Here is a 17,219-nt window from a genome sequence, read left to right as displayed (position 1 = left end):
TAGTAATAAAATCTGTCCCCAACTCGGGCAGTTTGGTTTAACTCTTCTCTACAGGGGCTTCAAAATCCAAACCAATGAGCACACAGACACTGCTCACCACAGAGTGCACAGCCTGACATCAGCACAGCAGGTGCTTAGAACATTTTCCAGTGCTGCACTGCCTCCCCTGCTTGCTGCCATCTTATCCTTCTTCCACGACCTCTCCTCCCTTTCTGAAACTCAAGCTGCTCCAGCAGGAACACCACTGCTCTTAAGTACCATGTGACTGGGCTTTCTTTGTTCAGTCAGAAGAGTGTCCTTCAGAGTTGGTACAGAGTATCCTGTACCACACCTCAGGAATATATTCACTTCTATTGTAGTGGCAGCCCAAAAATAAAAGGCCCAAATCTCTTGGGTTTATACAAGATAGAAATGATTGTTTGCCCTTCTTTTTTCTTTCTTCTTAATGGACTCTACTAGGTGATTTTGTCTCTCAATTCATTATTCATGATTAAAAGAAGGAGGAGGACGGAAGGAGGAGGACGGAAGGAGGAGGACGGAAGGAGGAGGACGGAAGGAGGAGGACGGAAGGAGGAGGACGGAAGGAGGAGGACGGAAGGAGGAGGACGGAAGGAGGAGGACGGAAGGAGGAGGACGGAAGGAGGAGGACGGAAGGAGGAGGACGGAAGGAGGAGGACGGAAGGAGGAGGATGGAAGGGACCACAAGGATCATTCAGTTTCAAACCCCCTGCCATGGGCAGGGACACCTTGCACTAGATCAGGCTTTCTAGAGCCTCATCCAGCCTGGCCTTAAACACCTCCAAAATCCTGAAGAATAATAATTATAATAATAATTATTATTATTATCATCATCATCATTACAGTGATGCTTAGAAAACCTAATCATGTAGGAATAGTCTAAGTGCCCCAGATAATGGCAGGAAAAACAGCACAGGCAACAGCCATTGCCACAGACAGAATGCAACGGGTGGGCAACTCAGATGAAAAGCAGCAGGTGAAGATGAGAAGACAGCAATAAAATAAAGGTAGCAACACTGAATAAGTGGAAGCTATTTTTTCACAGACATTGTCATAATAGGAGGTTGAATTAGTCTTTGAAGAAAAATAAACAGAGAGGGTTTTGGAGGCAGCAGGACCTTGCTAGAGAAGAGCTTTCAAGGGTTTCCCAAGGTGTTGCATGAGCAGGCAGGTCCCAGGGTAGCATCCATCCATGCAAAACCAGCCCATGACTGAAGGCTCTCTTACATTGCACTCAGTCTAAGGAAAAGGAAGCACTGTTTTGGCTTCTCAAAATCCAAAGGCAGCTGCACTTTAGCTGTTTGGATTTTCAACTCAGGTTAATTGTAGAGGCTCTGAAACTGAAAACATACCTGAAAGGGATGATAATTAAAGCTTAGCCTATGGTATTTTCTGCCTAGAAATCACCTACCTGGGCTACATAGCTGCTAAATGACTGGAAAACTAATCAGGAAGTTCAATTAATTCACATAATAGGTAAAAGCAGAAGTGGTGGAGCTGCTGAACTGCTTGAGTAAAGGTACAGGCAAGTTTTAATTCCTTTTCCCTGTTTAATTCAGGCAAGCTGTAGCACAGGAAGAAAAGAGCCAGGATTGTTGTGAACATTCATTTTACACTCCAGAGACAGCAGGCACTGGAATGACAAAAGCTGAAGTCTAATTGGCAAACAATTTCTTTCTTGTGCCTTGAGATCATTAGCACTAATTTGACACTTTCCAGCGCTCCTTTGCTGAAAGAGCTCCCAGTGATAGCAGTTGACACACCTCAAATAAAATCACGCTGTGCAGCATGAAAAGTTTCTGAAGAAGAGTATTAATCAGCTTTAATCAACTCTGGCATTCCACTAGGCTAAGGGGAAAATTACATTAGGCCAAAGGAGAGTCAGCAAACGCACGGTAACGCGGCAATGCCTGCTCTGTCTCCTGCTCCTCAGAGCAGGATTCTGCCATTCTCAGAAGCACAGCTATGATTAAAGCAAGACTCTCTCACTAGCTACATGAACGTAATTACATTCATCATGATTTCCTAATAAGTAAGAAATCAAAACAGTCTGAGAAGGGATTGATGTGCACAGAAGCTTGGCTGGCTTTCCTCAGCAGTGTTAGCACAGCTATCACCTTCCCTAGGCTAGAGCATCTTACAGGCGTGTGGCAGGATGGCTGGCAGACAGAAAAGCTATTTCAAACCTCCATGGATGACAACTTTGTGGTTTTATTTCCAGGTTTTCTAGTGATAATGAGGTAGGAGAAGCAGCAGCTTGGACAGGACACACTGTCTGTCATCACAGAGGGAAGGAAAAAGGCCTTCTCTTTGAAGAACTGGCTGGTGAAAGAAGGGATGGAAGAGGAGAGATAAGATACGAGCAGATCTTTGACATTCTGACACGTAGAGAGCAATGAGGTCACCTGTCAGCCTCCTTTGCTCCCAACCAGACAAGCCCAAAGTCCTTCCTTGCTTCTCACAAGGCCCTTCACCAGCTTTCCTGGCCTTTCTCTGACCACCAGCTGGGCCATCTGATCTGGCTCCAAAGACAGCCACTCCGACACGAAAAGAAGGCATCAAGACCACTGTCTGCAGCACAACATTGGCAACCTCACTGCAAAATGACAGGCTGCCATTTCCACTGCTCAACACCTCAACCTTCCTGCTAGCAAAGACAAAGTCAAACTTCTTCTATCCTGTGGCAGAAGCAGGCTCACACTGACACACCAAAGAGCTGCAGCTCTGCCATAGCAGCAGGTGACTGCAGGCCAGCGAGTGACAGCACTGCTGACTCACATCCTGAAAGCCAGCAGAACATGCTGCCTCTCTCACAAGGAACCCTTTCATTTCTAGCTGCTTCCTGTGACTTGCTCCATCTGGTGCAGAATCTCAGGGTTTTATGCAGTCACTATTGCCCCAAAGTCACAGAATCACAGCAACACCCAGGTTGGCAAAGCCCCTCAGGATGACAAAGTCCAACCTAGAATCCTACTCTACAAGATTCACCTTAAACCATACCCCAAGCACCATATCATAGAGTCAAGCAGGTTGGAAGAGACCTCTAAGCTTACCCAGTCCAACCTAGCACCCAGCCCTGGCCAACCAACCAGACCATGGCACTAAGTGCCCCAGCCAGGCTTGGCTGCAACACCTCCAGCCACAAAGACTCCACTACCTCCCTGGGCAGCCCATTCCAATGCCAATCACTCTCTCTGCCAACAACTTCCTCCTAACATCCAGCCTAGACCTGCCCTGGCACAGCTTGAGGCTGTGTCCCCTTCTTCTGGTGCTGGCTGCCTGGCAGAAGAGCCCAACCCCACCTGGCTACAGCCTCCCTCCAGGCAGCTGCAGACAGCAATGAGCTCTGCCCTGAGCCTCCTCTGCTGCAGGCTGCACCCCCCCAGCCTCTCCTCACAGGGCTGTGCTCCAGATCCCTCACCACCCAAATGACCCTTAAACACATCCAGGGCTGGTGACTCCACCACCTCCCTGGGCTCCACCACCTCATGGACTGTTACTGTCCACGATTCCACATCCAGCAATTATTTCACTCCATTGCTTCATTTTTTTCCATATCAGAAGCATGTGCAAATAGGTCTCAGCTTTGCTTTATCCTTTCCAGAACAGCTTAAAGAGGAGAAAGCAAACCTGTTCACTACCTGACTAAATACTTCCTCAGGGAGGAATACCACAGGATGGTTTAGGTTAGAAGGGACCTCAAAGCTCATCCAGTTGCAATCCTCTGCCATAGGCATGGACACCTCCCATTAGAACAGGTTGCATCCAAACTGGCCTTGAACACCTCCAGGGAGGTTGTGGTGCACAGAATCACCCAATGTGATCTTTGATCACATTGGGTGATTCTGTGCACCACAACCTCCCTGGGCAGCCTGTGCCAGTGTCTTCTGCAGTTTGGGTCTAAGGAATTCTGCATTCTTTTCAGCAAAAGAAGAAAATAAATCACTCAACACTTCCCTCCCAAAGGCTGACATTACATGAATGAAAAAAACCCCACACCACAGAGTAGGGTGCAGCAGAGCTGAGCAGTGGAAAAAGCAGGATGTGGGGTGATAGGAGGCAACATCTGCATGACTCAAGAAGGAAGAGACATTTCTACAGGGCACAGATTCATGAGTCAGAACCACAGAGAGAAAATAAGCCAGGGACAAATGTGGATGTATAGAAACATAATTCTCTGGAGAGCTTCTGTTAACTGGACCATAAACTATTTGAACTTCACTCCTGTGGTTTATAACATCACTGAAACCTCTTCTTGTAGTCCTTTGTGCACTTTCATTTTTTCCTCATCTTCTCACACACATATAAAGGTATGAGGGAGCTGGGGGTGTGCAGCCTGCAGAAGAAAAGGCTCAGGGCAGAGCTCATTGCTGGCTACAGCTATCTGAAGGGAGGCTGTAACCAGGTGGGGTTGGGCTCTGCTGCCAGGCAAGCAGCAACAGAACAAGGGGACACAGCCTCAAGCTGTGCCAGGGCAGGTCTAGGCTGGATGTTAGGAGGAAGTTCCTGGCAGAGAGAGTGATTGGCATTGGAATGGGCTGCCCAGGGAGGTGGTGGAGTTGCTGTGCCTGGAGGTGTTGAAGCAGAGCCTGGCTGGGGCACTTAGTGCCATGGTCTGGTTGATTGGCCAGGGCTGGGTGTTAGGTTGGACTGGCTGAGCTTGGAGGTCTGGTTGACTCTCTGACCTGAAGGAGTAATTAAATACTGACAGGACCTCCTTGATCAGATTTCTAACCACATGCCATTTAGAAGCATTTTACTTCAAGGCAGTTCACGGGGGTGGGGGAGCATTTGGCAAAGAAATTGAAGAAATACACAAAATAAAGTTGAAGAAAGCAGACAAAGCAGAAACGTTGAACCTTTGCAGTGTTCTCAATGGACATGAAATTAGTGGATGGCTGAGAATAGGATTTTCAAAATCCTCTATGCACCAGGCATGGGGGGGAGAAGAGGAAAAGCTAAATTGACCTGCTTGATTGTGAGTGTATTAGAATCACACAGAGTGCACACACACACACATACATACACACACAGAGGCAAACCTGCCCTCTTCCCTGTTCCTGGAACTAGTACCTTCTTGTCTTGGGTTGCTTAGGAGAGTCTGATCCAAAGAGTTAGGTCAGCAGGGTAATGTAAGCTCCCACCAGGTCAACCAAGGGGAGCTAGATCAAAGAGAGAGGCCAGACAGAAACTCCTCTTCATTCTTCAAGCGTGGGAACTGGATGCAAGGCTGAGCACCTTCCTCTTGGAAAACATTCCTGGCCAAGTCTTCACTTTCTCTCCATGACAACTTCCATCTCGGTGTCCTGGCTTAGAGAAGAGACCCAAATGAATCTGTGCAACAAGCAAGGAGCTCAAAGCTGGAAGTGGCTGCTGCTCCAGAGGCACTCCATGGTACAGACCAGACCCTGGCACCTAAAGGCAACGCCGCAAGCCGGAAAAATCAGCTCAAGTTAGAAGGGAGATGGAAAATTACAGTATTGATATTCTCTGCATGAGTGGGTGCAGATGGGCAGGAACAGATTGTATCAAATTGAAGAACAATAATAAAATCATGAACTACTTGGGTTCCCCAGCTGGAGGGCAAGAGAGACTTGCACTGATTGGGAGTGACACCATCCAATGAGCTCAGTGACACAGACGGGAAACCAATGAACAGCAAAGGAGCAGGGACACAGTTCGTGGTAGGAGGTGAGAATGAAAACCCTCCAAGTGCTACCACGATACAAAACTGCTTTCTAAAACATCTTTCAGAGCCTCATTAGCACACCCTTGCTGACATTTGCCATTGGAATGAGCTGCCCAGGGAGGTGGTTGAGTCACCATCTCTGGAGGTGTTGAAGTAAAGCCTGGATGGGGCACTCAGTGCCATGGTCTGGTTGATTGGACAGGGATAGGTGACAGATTGGTAGGTTGGGCTGGATGAGCTTGGAGGTCTCTTCCAACCTGGTTGATTCTATGACATGGCTGAGCAAGAATGGATCACAGGCTCACAGGATGCCAGGGGTTGGAAGGGACCCAAAGAGATCATCCAGTCCAACCCCCCTGCCAGAGCAGGACCACACAACCTAGATCAGGTCATAGAGAAATGCATCCAGAACAAGCCTTGAAAGTCTCCAGAGCAGGAGTCTCCACAAGCCCTCTGGGGAGCCTGGTTCCAGAGTAGAGACAACTAATTAGGGACTGAACATGACTTTGGTCCCTGGAATCCATTCACACAGCAGCCCTGATGAAGAACTCATCCAAGTTTGATAACTACATCATCTACTGATGTAGTTATCATCTTCTGCCCACAAAACCACACCAGATTGGTTGTGACAGAACCACAGCACCCTGGGGGTTAACCTCACAAAGGAGGCCTCATCCCTGGCAGTTTTTAAGGGCAGGCTGGATGTGGCTCTGAGCAGCCTGATCTAGTGTGAGGTGTCCCTGCCCATGGCAAGGGGGCTGGAACTGGGATGATCCTTGATGGTCCCTTCCAGCTCTGACACTTCCACGAGTCTAAGCTTTTATTTTTACCTCTGAATGGGCATGTGAGCTGCATGTGCTGACAGTGAGGAGGACACACCTGCTGCTGGCATGAAAATAAACTCTGCAGAAGCAGGAAAGAAGAAAACCACCTCTCCAAAGTATGGGATTGAAATGGCAGCTCCTACAAATCCCCAACGTTTCCACAGACAGGCAGCATTTCCAGCTTCCATGGGCATTTCTAGCACCTTGAGTTGAACATGTTTGTGGAACTAAATATTTTCAGGTATTTTTGTTCAGTGGCTAGAAAGAGGAGGAGTGGGACACTGCAACACTATGGAGTGCCATCAGCAGAAGGACCAGCAAAGCAGAAACTCAACAGGAGCCTGCAGTGTGAGTGCAGCCCAGACACAACCCTGTGCTGGGCTGCAGCAAGAGCAGTGTGGGCACAGGGCAAGGGAGGGGATTCTGCCCCTTGGCTCTGCTCTCCTCACACCCCACCTGCAGTCCTGGGGGCAGTTCTGGAGCCCCCAGCACAAGCAGGACATGGAAGTGTTGGAGCCAGTGCAGAGGAGGCCACCAAGATGCTCAGAGGGCTGCAGCAGCTCTGCTCTGAGGACAAGCTACAAGAGTTGGGGCTCTGCAGCCTGAAGAAGGCTTGGAGGAGACCTTGGAGTGGCCTTCCAGTATCTGAAGGGGGCTACAGGAGGGCTGTGGAGGGACTATTGACAAGGTCTGGTAATGTCAGGATGAGGAGGAATGGGTTTGAACTGGCAGAGGGGAGATTCCAACTAGCTGTTAGGAAAGGGTTCTTTGCAGTGAGGGTGGTGAGACACTGGCACAGGCTGCCCAGGGAGGTTGTGCAGCACAGAATCACTCAATGTGATCTTTGATCTTTGATCACATTGTGTGATTCTGTGCTCCACAACCTCCCTGGAGGTGTTTAAGGCCAGGTTGGATGAGGCCTTGAGCAACCTGTTCTAGTGGGAGGTGTCCCTGCCTATGGCAGGGGGTTGGAACTTGCTGATCCTTGAGCTCCCTTCCAACCTAAACCATTCTGTGACTCTATGAATCTCAGGCCAAAATACCATTAAAATAATGGGAAAAGAGAACAAATGTTTATAAAGGAAAGCCAATTATGGGCAAGCAGCAAAAAAGCAGGCACCTGGGGACTGTCTTCTGACCAAAAAGTGCTTGCAGGGGATTTGAATCACAACCAGAAATAATTAATCAAAGCCATGGGAGAAAATATTATTGCTATTAAAAAAGGGGAAGGAGACTTTCACTGCATAATGAAACAGCTTTGCCATCCCCCCCCCCCTCCCCCCCCCCCCAAAATATCTATTTGGATAATCCAAACAGAAAAATAGCATCTTGCATTAAGCTGAAAGTAGTTTAAAGCAGAGCTGGAAGGCACAGTGCAGGGTAAAGCAGATCAGATCTGCTCCAAAGCAACAAAAGGCATGTCCTGAATCCTCAGCTGCACACAGGAGGATGAGTGCCCTGCACAGAAATGAGAACAGACTTTCACAGGACCTACCTCAAAGACACTTTCAGCACCCATAAAACTGACACAGCGTCACAGCCCTCTTCAAAAACTTCTGTATCACTGAATCACAGAATCAGCCAGGTTGGAAAAGGCCTCTAAGATCATTGAGTCCAACCTATCACCTCACCCTTCTAATTAACTGACCCATGGCACTAAGTGCCTCATGCAGCCTCCTCTTAAACACATCCAGGGATGGGGACTCCAACACCTCCCTGGGCAGCCCATTCCAATGCCAATCACTCTTGTTCTGCAGAACTTCTTCCTAACACTCAGCCTGGAACCTCCCCTGGCACAGCTTGAGGCTGTGTCCCCTTCTTCTGGTGCTGGCTGCCTGGCAGAAGAGCCCAACCCCACCTGGCTACAGCCTCCCTCCAGGCAGCTGCAGACAGCAATGAGCTCTGCCCTGAGCCTCCTCTTCTCCACCCAGCACACCCCCAGCTCCCTCAGCCTCTCCTCACAGGGCTCTGCTCCAGGCCCCTCCCCAGCCTTGCTGCCCTTCTCCAAACACCTTCCAGCACCTCAACATCTCTCTGTAAGGGAGGAGCCCAGAACTGGACACAGCACTCAAGGTGTGGCCTGAGCAGTGCTGAGCACAGGGGCACAAGAACCTCCCTTGTCCTGCTGCCCACACTGCTCCTGAGCCAGCCCAGGATGCCATTGGCTCTGCTGCCCACCTGGGCACACTGCTGCCTCCTCTTCAGCTACTCTCTGCCTGGCTGCTCTCAGCCACTCTGTCCCCAGCCTGTAGCTCTGCTTGGGGTTGTTGTGGCTAAGTGCAGAGCCTGGCACCAGAGCTTGTTAGAACTCCTGGCATTGGACTGTGCCCATCTGTGCAGCCTGGCCAGGTCCCTCTGCAGGGCTCTGCTACCCTCCAACAGTTCCACTCCTGCTCCTAGCTTGGTGTCATCTTCAAACCTTACACTGAATGGATACTGACAGTGAGTGAGGACTGCAACAACATCACTGCACCTTCAGGTACTCAGAAGAATAGCAGATAGCTTGGGGCAGCCTGCTCTTGCCCTGCCTGTGTTCCCAGGCTGTGCTCTGCCACTGAGCCACCAAAGCACCTCAGCAGCACCTGAGATGCAGACACACCTGGCTTCTGCCCTCAGCTTTCACAAGAGGACCTCTGACAGGCAGCATCCAGGAGCTGCTGTGGTTTCCTTTGAGACAGCAGCTAAGCCAAGATCTCTGGGCAGGTGGTTTGGAGTGCATGCTGAATTCCTGTGGGTTGGGAGGTGACAGATCTCCCAGACAGCAGCAGGCTGCCGTCAGGGCACACACACGTGTCTGCACGCTGCTGGGGGCATCTGTCTGCTGCAGACAGTGACAAAGCACATGCCATGCACGACTGTCCAGCAGATCCAGGGAGGTTCTCCTCCCCTCTGCTCTGCCCTAGGGAGGCCCCCCGCTGGAATACTGCATCCAGTTCTGGGCTCCCCTCTTCAAGGGGGACAGGGATCTACTGGAGAGAGTCTAATGGAGGGCTACAAGGATGCTAAAGGGACTGGAGCACTGCCTGATGAGGAGAGATTAAGAGCCCTGGGACTGGTTAGTCTGGAGAGAGGGCTGAGAGGGATCTTGAGAGTGTCCAGCACAGAGCCACAAAGATGCTGAAGGCAATGGAACATCGCTCTTACAAGGAGAGCCTGAGGGAGCTGGGGCTGTGCTGCTTGGAGCAGACTGAGAGGTGACCTCATCAATGTTTATAAAGATGTGCAGGCTGAGTGGCAGGAGGCTGGAGCCAGGCTCTGCTGGGTGATGCCAGTGCCAGCACAAGGGGCAAGGGTGGAAGCCGAGGCAGATGAAGCTTCAGTTAAACATGGGGAGGAGTTTTTTCCCCTGTGAGGGTGACAGAACCCTGGCACAGGCTGCCCAGGGGGGCTGTGGAGTCTCCCTCTCTGGAGATATTAAAAACCTGCCTGGACATGTTCCTGTGTGATCTGCTCTGGGTGATGCTGCTATGGCAGGGAGTTGGACTGGATGAGCTTTGGAGGTCACTTCCAGCCCCTGACATTCTGTGATTCTATGATCAATGCCTCTCAATATCTGAGGGCTGGGAGTCAGGAAGGAAGGGACAGGGACAGCCTCTGCTCACTTGTGCCCTGGGATAGGACAAGGGGCAGTGGATGGAAACTGCAGCACAGGAAGTTCCACCTCAACATGAGGAAGAACTTCTTGACTGTGAGGGTGACAGAGCCCTGGCACAGGCTGCCCAGAGAGGTTGTGGAGTCTCATTCTCTGGAGCCTACCCAGCCCTGTCTGGATGTGTTCCTGTGTGATCTGTGCTAGATTGTATGATCCTGCTCCAGCAGGAGGTCGGTCTGGAAGCTCTGCAGAGGTCCCTTCCAACCCTAACATCCTGTGAGCCGCCTGTGAACTGTCAGAATTGAATTAAATGTCTTGAAATCAGAAAGTCAGAGGAGGTGGTGAAAAGCAGCATGACCTGGGGTGGCTGCAGTGCTCTGTAAGAGTGTAGTCCAGAGCAGTGTTATTAGCTCACTTACCAAACAGCAGCTTTTGCATGGTTGCATCTGTGAGGAAAGGACTCAAGTGGGAAGCTTTGCTTTGCCATGGCTGGCCTCCAGCAGGGAAATCTAACGCCCTCCACAACAAGCCAGAAGTCTTTTGTAGCCATGCATTAAACATACAGCTGCAGGGCAGGAAGGAATGGATGGAGAACTGCTTCCAGCACTGGCACTGCCCTCAGTTACCCAGAGGCAGAGCGGCACAGCACAAAGCAGAGCCCGTTCCTTACCGGGCACATCATATCATAGAACCACAGAATCAACCAGGTTGGAAGAGACCTCCAAGATCATCCAGTCCAACCTAGCACCCAGCCCTAGCCAATCAACTAGACCACTAGTAACAGCTGCCAACTGGATGTGGCACCATTCACCACCACTCTCTGGGCTCTGCCATCCAGCCAGTTCTTGATCCAGCACAGAGTGAATCTGTCCCAGCCATGAGCTGCCAGCTTGGCCAGGAGCTGCTTGTGGCAGACAGTGTCAAAGGCTTTGCTGCAGTCCAGGTAGACTATGTCCACAGCCTGCCCCACATTCACCAGGCAGGGAACCTGATCATAAAAGGAGATCAGGTTGGTGAGACAGGACCTGCCCTTCCTAAACCCATGCTGGCTGGGCCTGATCCCTTGGGCATCCTGTAGGTGCTGTGTGATGGCACTCAGGATGACCTGTTCCATCACCTTGCCTGGCACTGAGGTCAGGCTCACAGCTCTGTAGTTTTCTGGCTCCTCCTTACAACCCTCCTTGTGGATGGGTATCACACTGGCAGCTTCCAGACATTGGGGACCTCTGCAGTGAGCCAGGACTGCTGATAAATGATGGAGAGTGGCTTGGCCAGCTCAGCTGCCAGCTCTCTCAGCACTCTAGGGTGGATCCCATCCGGTCCCATGGACTTGTGAGGATCCAAATGTCTCAGCAGGTCCCTTACTGCTTCCTCATGGATTAGAGGGGGACTGTACTGGTCCCTGACTCCATCCACCACGTCAGGAGTCCAGCTGTCCTGGAGACAGCCTGTCCCACTACTGGAGATTGAGGCAGAGAAGGTGTTAAGCACCTCTGCCTTTTCCTCATCCTTTGTCACTATATTCCCCTCTCTATCTAATAAGGACATCATCACCCATCATGGCCCAAGACACAGGAACTTTGGCATGCCCCAAGCCAAACCAAGTGGACATTGTCAGCAGAGTGTTTGTTGGAGCAGCTGTGCAAAAGAAGTTGCCAGAATTGCCTGTGAAGGCATCAGCTGCTGACAGCACAGCAGCATTAAAAGCAGCTCAACTCTCACACTGCTGGTACCACACTTGTGTTGCAGACAGACAAAAGGAGAACCTGACTGAGCTGCAGGTAGCTCTTGCTGAAAGACCTCACTGGTTAGTGTCCCACTGCACACTACCTCATAGAACCAGTCAGGGTTGGAAGGGACCACAAGGATCACCTAGTTTCAACCCCCTGCCATAGGCAGGGACACTTCACACTAGATCTGATTGGGTTGTTGGTTTTTTTTTGGGGGGGGGAGGGGCTAGTTCTGATCTGCTCTCCCATCATAAATACATCACTTAGTGTGACAACCTGATTATGACATTAGGTAATGGGTTCAAACTGGCAGAGGGGAGATTCAAACTGGATGTTGGAAGTTCTTTGCAGTGAGGGTGGTGAGACACTGGCACAGGCTGCCCAGGGAGGTTGTGGTGCACAGAATCACCCAATGGGATCAAAGATCCCATTGGGTGATTCTGTGCTCCACAACCTCTCTGGAGGTGTTCAAGGCCAGGCTGGATGAGGCCTTGAGCAACCTGTTCTAGTGGGAGGTGTCCCTGCCTGTGGCAGGGGGTTGGAACTGGCTGAGCTTTGAGGTCCCTTCTGACCTAAACCATTCTATGATTCCACAATTTCTTCAATGTGCAGAGCTCAGTCAGAATCTTCCTGGGGCAGACAGATAAAAGCCTTTCCACAGAATGAAGGTATTTGTCTTTGGAAGCAAATTCCTACACCTTGTTCATAACTTAAAGAACTGTTACTAAGCCAGATCCTCATTTTTATGCTATTTATTCCTGGGGGAGGAAACCCCTCTCTATTTAAACCTTAGTCTCAAATCATAGAACCAAGCAGGTTGGAAGAGAGCTCCAAGCTCAGCCAGCCCAACCTAGCACCCAGCCCTGGCCAATCAACCAGACCATGGCACTAAGTGCCCCAGCCAGGCTTGGCTTCAACACCTCCAGCCACAGCCACTCCACCACCTCCCTGGGCAGCCCATTCCAATGCCAATCACTCTTGTTTTGCAGAACTTCTTCCTAACACTCAGCCTGGAACCTCCCCTGGCACAGCTTGAGACTGTGTCCCCTTCTTCTGGTGCAGCTCGCCTGGCAGCAGAACCCAACCCCACCTGGCTACAGCCTCCCTGCAGGCAGCTGCAGACAGCAGTGAACTCTGCCCTGAGCCTCCTCTTCACCCAGCACACCCCCAGCTCCCTCAGCCTCTCCTCACAGGGCTGTGCTCCAGGCCCCTCCCCAGCCTTGCTGCCCTTCTCCAAACACCTTCCAGCACCTCAACATCTCTCTGCAAGGGAGGAGCCCAGAACTGGACACAGCACTCAAGGTGTGGCCTGAGCAGTGCTGAGCACAGGGGCACAAGAACCTCCCTTGTCCTGCTGCCCACACTGCTCCTGAGCCAGCCCAGGATGCCATTGGCTCTGCTGCCCATCTGGGCACACTGCTGCCTCCTGTTAAGCTCATCTCTCCCAGCACCCCCAGCTCCCTCTCTGCCTGGCTGCTCTCAGCCACTCTGGCCCCAGCCTGTAGCACTGCTTGAGGTTGTTGTGGCCCAAGTGCAGAACCCTGCATTGGCCTTGTTCAATCTCATCCCACTCAGACCCCTAATTGCTGTATTCCCTTCATTGCACAGTTTTGCATCAGCACCATAATCCATTTACCTACTCCATGCTGCTTTTAACTTATGACAGGGAACGTTTATCTCCTCAAGATTCTGAGCCTCAGGCCCTGGACAGCCAAAACTGACAAGATTATGTAAAAGAGCAGTGGCTGCTCAGGAACATCCTAACGTTGTACTGGTGGTAAATCCTCGCTCCAGAGTGACGCAACTGCAACCACCGCCCCTGGGTTTTGTTTGCCAAGGTTATATCTTGCCTGAAGTGATGCAAAAAGAACACAGGCTCCAGTCCTGAAATAGCTGCTCTATAAATATGATACCTTTAGATATCCAGCTGAGCCAATGAATCCTTTGCCTTTGGACTTAAAATGCTGGATTATCTCATTTGGGGGGGAGAAAACCACCCAACCCCCAAACATTGGCACTTTAGATCTTTCGTCCTGCATTCTAGAGTGTAGGAGATTGATTTGGCCCTGTGGCCTTCACTCACACAGTGAGCAACTGCTGACATTGCTCCTTCCTTTCCCATCTGTGCCTGGCAGCTCCCTCCAACTCCTGCCAGGCCAAATCCCATCCCTCTGGCCAGTGTGCAAACCCTTGTGGCATCCCAGCAATAATCCTTCCCCTTTCACAGGGATCACAGGATGTCAGGGGTTGGAAGAGATCACAGCATCACAGGATGTCAGGGGATGGAAGGGGCACAAAGTGATCACAGGATGTCAGGGGCTGGAAGAGATCACAGCATCACAGGATGTCAGGGGCTGGAAGTGACCCAAAGAGATCACAGCATCACAGGATGACAGGGGCTGGAAGGGACCCAAAGAGATCACAGGCTTACAGGTTATTAGGGTTTGGAAGGACCCAGAGAGATCACAGGCTCACAGGTTATCAGGGCTTGGAAAGGACCCAAAGAGATCATCCAGTCCAACCTCCCTGCCAGAGCAGGACCATACAATCTAGCTCAGGTCACACAGGAACACATCCAGACATGTTCAAGCACCTCAAGAACTTTCTTAAATTGAGGAGCCCAGAACTGGACGCAGGACTCAAGGTGAGGCCTGAGCAGCAGTGAGTACAGGGGCAGAATGACCTCATCCATGGCAGCTTTATGCACTGGTTTGTCAATTAAAGGTATTTTTGAGGACACTGCCCAAAATATCATCATCTTCTACAACAAGGCTCCTAGAAAACAGTCAGGTCTTCAAGTAATTTCATTCTGCTTGCACACAAGCTGGAGGCTTGGATACATGAATATGTCTGCTACATCTATATCAAATCTGAAGGTTTCTATCACCTTGTGGGTTTTAATCACATTTCTGACAGACAAAATACCTTCTCCATCCATTTATCTGCTTAATAATCAGCAATGCTCCTTTGTCTGCTGAAACATCTTTGGTTTTGCCCACAGAAGCCCTAGAAGGAGAAAAAGTGATGGAATATGCTATAAACTCCTGATCATATCCATCCACCCACTGAGAGCACACTGCACCTGCCAAGCTGCTCCAGACTTGGACAAAGTGAAGTCACCAACTACATTAACACAAGAAAACACATCAAAGCCCAAGGCCTTCCACTTTAGATTGGAAGGGACCTCAAAGCTCAGCCAGTTCCAATCCCCTGCCATAGGCAAGGACACCTCCCACTAGAACAGGTTGCTTAAGGTCTCATCCAACCTGGCCTTGAACACCTCCAGGGAGGTTGTGGAGCATAGAATCACTCAATGGGATCTTTGATCACGTTGGGAGATTCTGTGCTCCACAGCCTCCCTGGGCAACCTGTGCCAGTGTCTCACCACCCTCACTGCAAAGAACCCTTTCCTAACACCCAGTTTAAACCTCCCCTCTGCCAGTTCAAACCCATTCCTCCTCCTCCTGTCATTCCCAGACCTTGTCAATAGTCCCTCCCCAGCCTTCCTGTAGCCCCCTTCAGATCCTGGAAGGCCACTCCAAGGTCTCCTCCAAGCCTTCTCTTCTCCAGGCTGCAGAGCCCCAACTCTCTCAGCCTGTCCTCAGAGCAGAGTTACTGCAGCCCTCTCAGCATCTTTGTGGCCCTCCTCTGCACTGGCTCCAACACTTCCATGTCCTTCTTATCCTAAAATCCACAGAGATCCCATATCAACCTTTCAGGGCACTGAAAAAAGTGGCAGCTGAGCTTCATGTGAGTGTGAGAGTAATCACTTCTGAAAAGAAATCCTTTTGCTAGTTTCAAAGTGCACATGCAGAACATCTGAGACTCAGAGGAAGTCTGCATTTTTCTCTTTCAGCAGTTTTTTGCTGGTGGTTTCTGAACTGTGATCTTTGATTTTGTGCTAGAATACCTCACAGATCTTCTAAAGCCCCAGAGGTCCTAGGTGAGCACATCAGCCTTTTCAAGTCCCTCTTCAAAAGCTTCCCATCTTTGGCTAGCAAAACATGGAGCTCCTCAGGTTTCCCACAAACCAGGATCAGCAGAAGCTCAGTTACAGAACTTCATTCATTTCCCTTCAGATGTTTTTAGTCTTTTTGTGGTGTTGAGTAGCAGACAAGCAGCTCCAGACAGAGTTCACTCACTGCTGGTTCTGCTCATCTTAAATTTAATATTCTCTGCATGCACCAAACTTGGATAGTCACAAGTTACCAAGACACCTTTCCCATCACCATGCTCATTACAAAATAAACCAAGTTCTAAATCACAACTCTGCTCAGGCGCCACCTTGAGTGCTGTGTCCAGGTCTGAGCCCCTCAATTCAAGAGAGATGTTGAGGTGCTGGAAGGTGTCCAGAGAAGGGCAGCAAGGCTGGGGAGAGGCCTGGAACACAAACCCTATGAGGAGAGGCTGAGGGAGCTGGGGGTGTGCTGGGTGGAGAAGGAGGCTTAGGGCAGACCTCATTGCTGTCTACAACTACCTGAAGGGAGGCTGTAGCCAGGTGGGGTTGGGCTCTGCTGCCAGGCAAGCAGCAACAGAACAAGGGGACAGAGTCTCAAGCTGTGCCAGGACAGATCCTGGCTGGATGTTAGGAGGAAGTTGTTGGCAGAGAGAGTGATTGGCATTGGAATGGGCTGCCCAGGGAGGTGGTGGAGTGGCCATGCCTGGAGGTGTTGAAGCCAAGCCTGGCTGGGGCACTTAGTGCCATGGTCTGGTTGACTGGATAGGGCTGGGTGCTAGGTTGGACAGGATGAGCTTGGAGGTCTCTTCCAGCCTGCTTGGCTCTATGAACATACATGTCTGAAGGATGGGAGAAACGTCTCCTAAAACAAACAGTTATCTCCCCTGAATTAAAAATCCCTACCCTGGCTATTGTGGAATTCCATATTTCTTAGTGGATAGCCAAAGGAAGCATTGGAGAGCAACAGTTAAGAGCTTCCAGAAGTGGAAAACCAACATGGGATCTTCTGATCCAGCCTGTGAACACCACCTGCATGATTTCAAACAACTTTCAACCAGAAAGCCACAGCCTACATCTAATTTGGATAGCAGACTCTTTCTGGAATGCTTAGAGTGCTCCACTTGATGACAAGACTAAGACCTCTGTACAAGGTCACTGGACTTGGAAGAGGTCTTGATATCCAAATAGCCTCTGAGTACTCTCCTAACTTTAAACCCCCTTTTCTCAGCATGCTATCATGATTTCTCTAGCAAAATTTTCAGCCAACCCTAATCCTTTCAGTTGCTCCACTGCCTGAAAGCAATAGTACACAAAGGTCTTTGAGCATAAAGAGGTCATGCAGCAGAGCTTCACATCAGCAGCACGCTGTAACCAAATTAACTTCAGAACTGAAAGCTCTCTAGTTACA

Source organism: Pogoniulus pusillus, chromosome 14, assembly GCF_015220805.1.
Source record: "Pogoniulus pusillus isolate bPogPus1 chromosome 14, bPogPus1.pri, whole genome shotgun sequence".
NCBI classification, from domain to species: Eukaryota; Metazoa; Chordata; class Aves; order Piciformes; family Lybiidae; genus Pogoniulus; species Pogoniulus pusillus.
Note: the sequence above shows the minus strand (reverse complement) of the source record.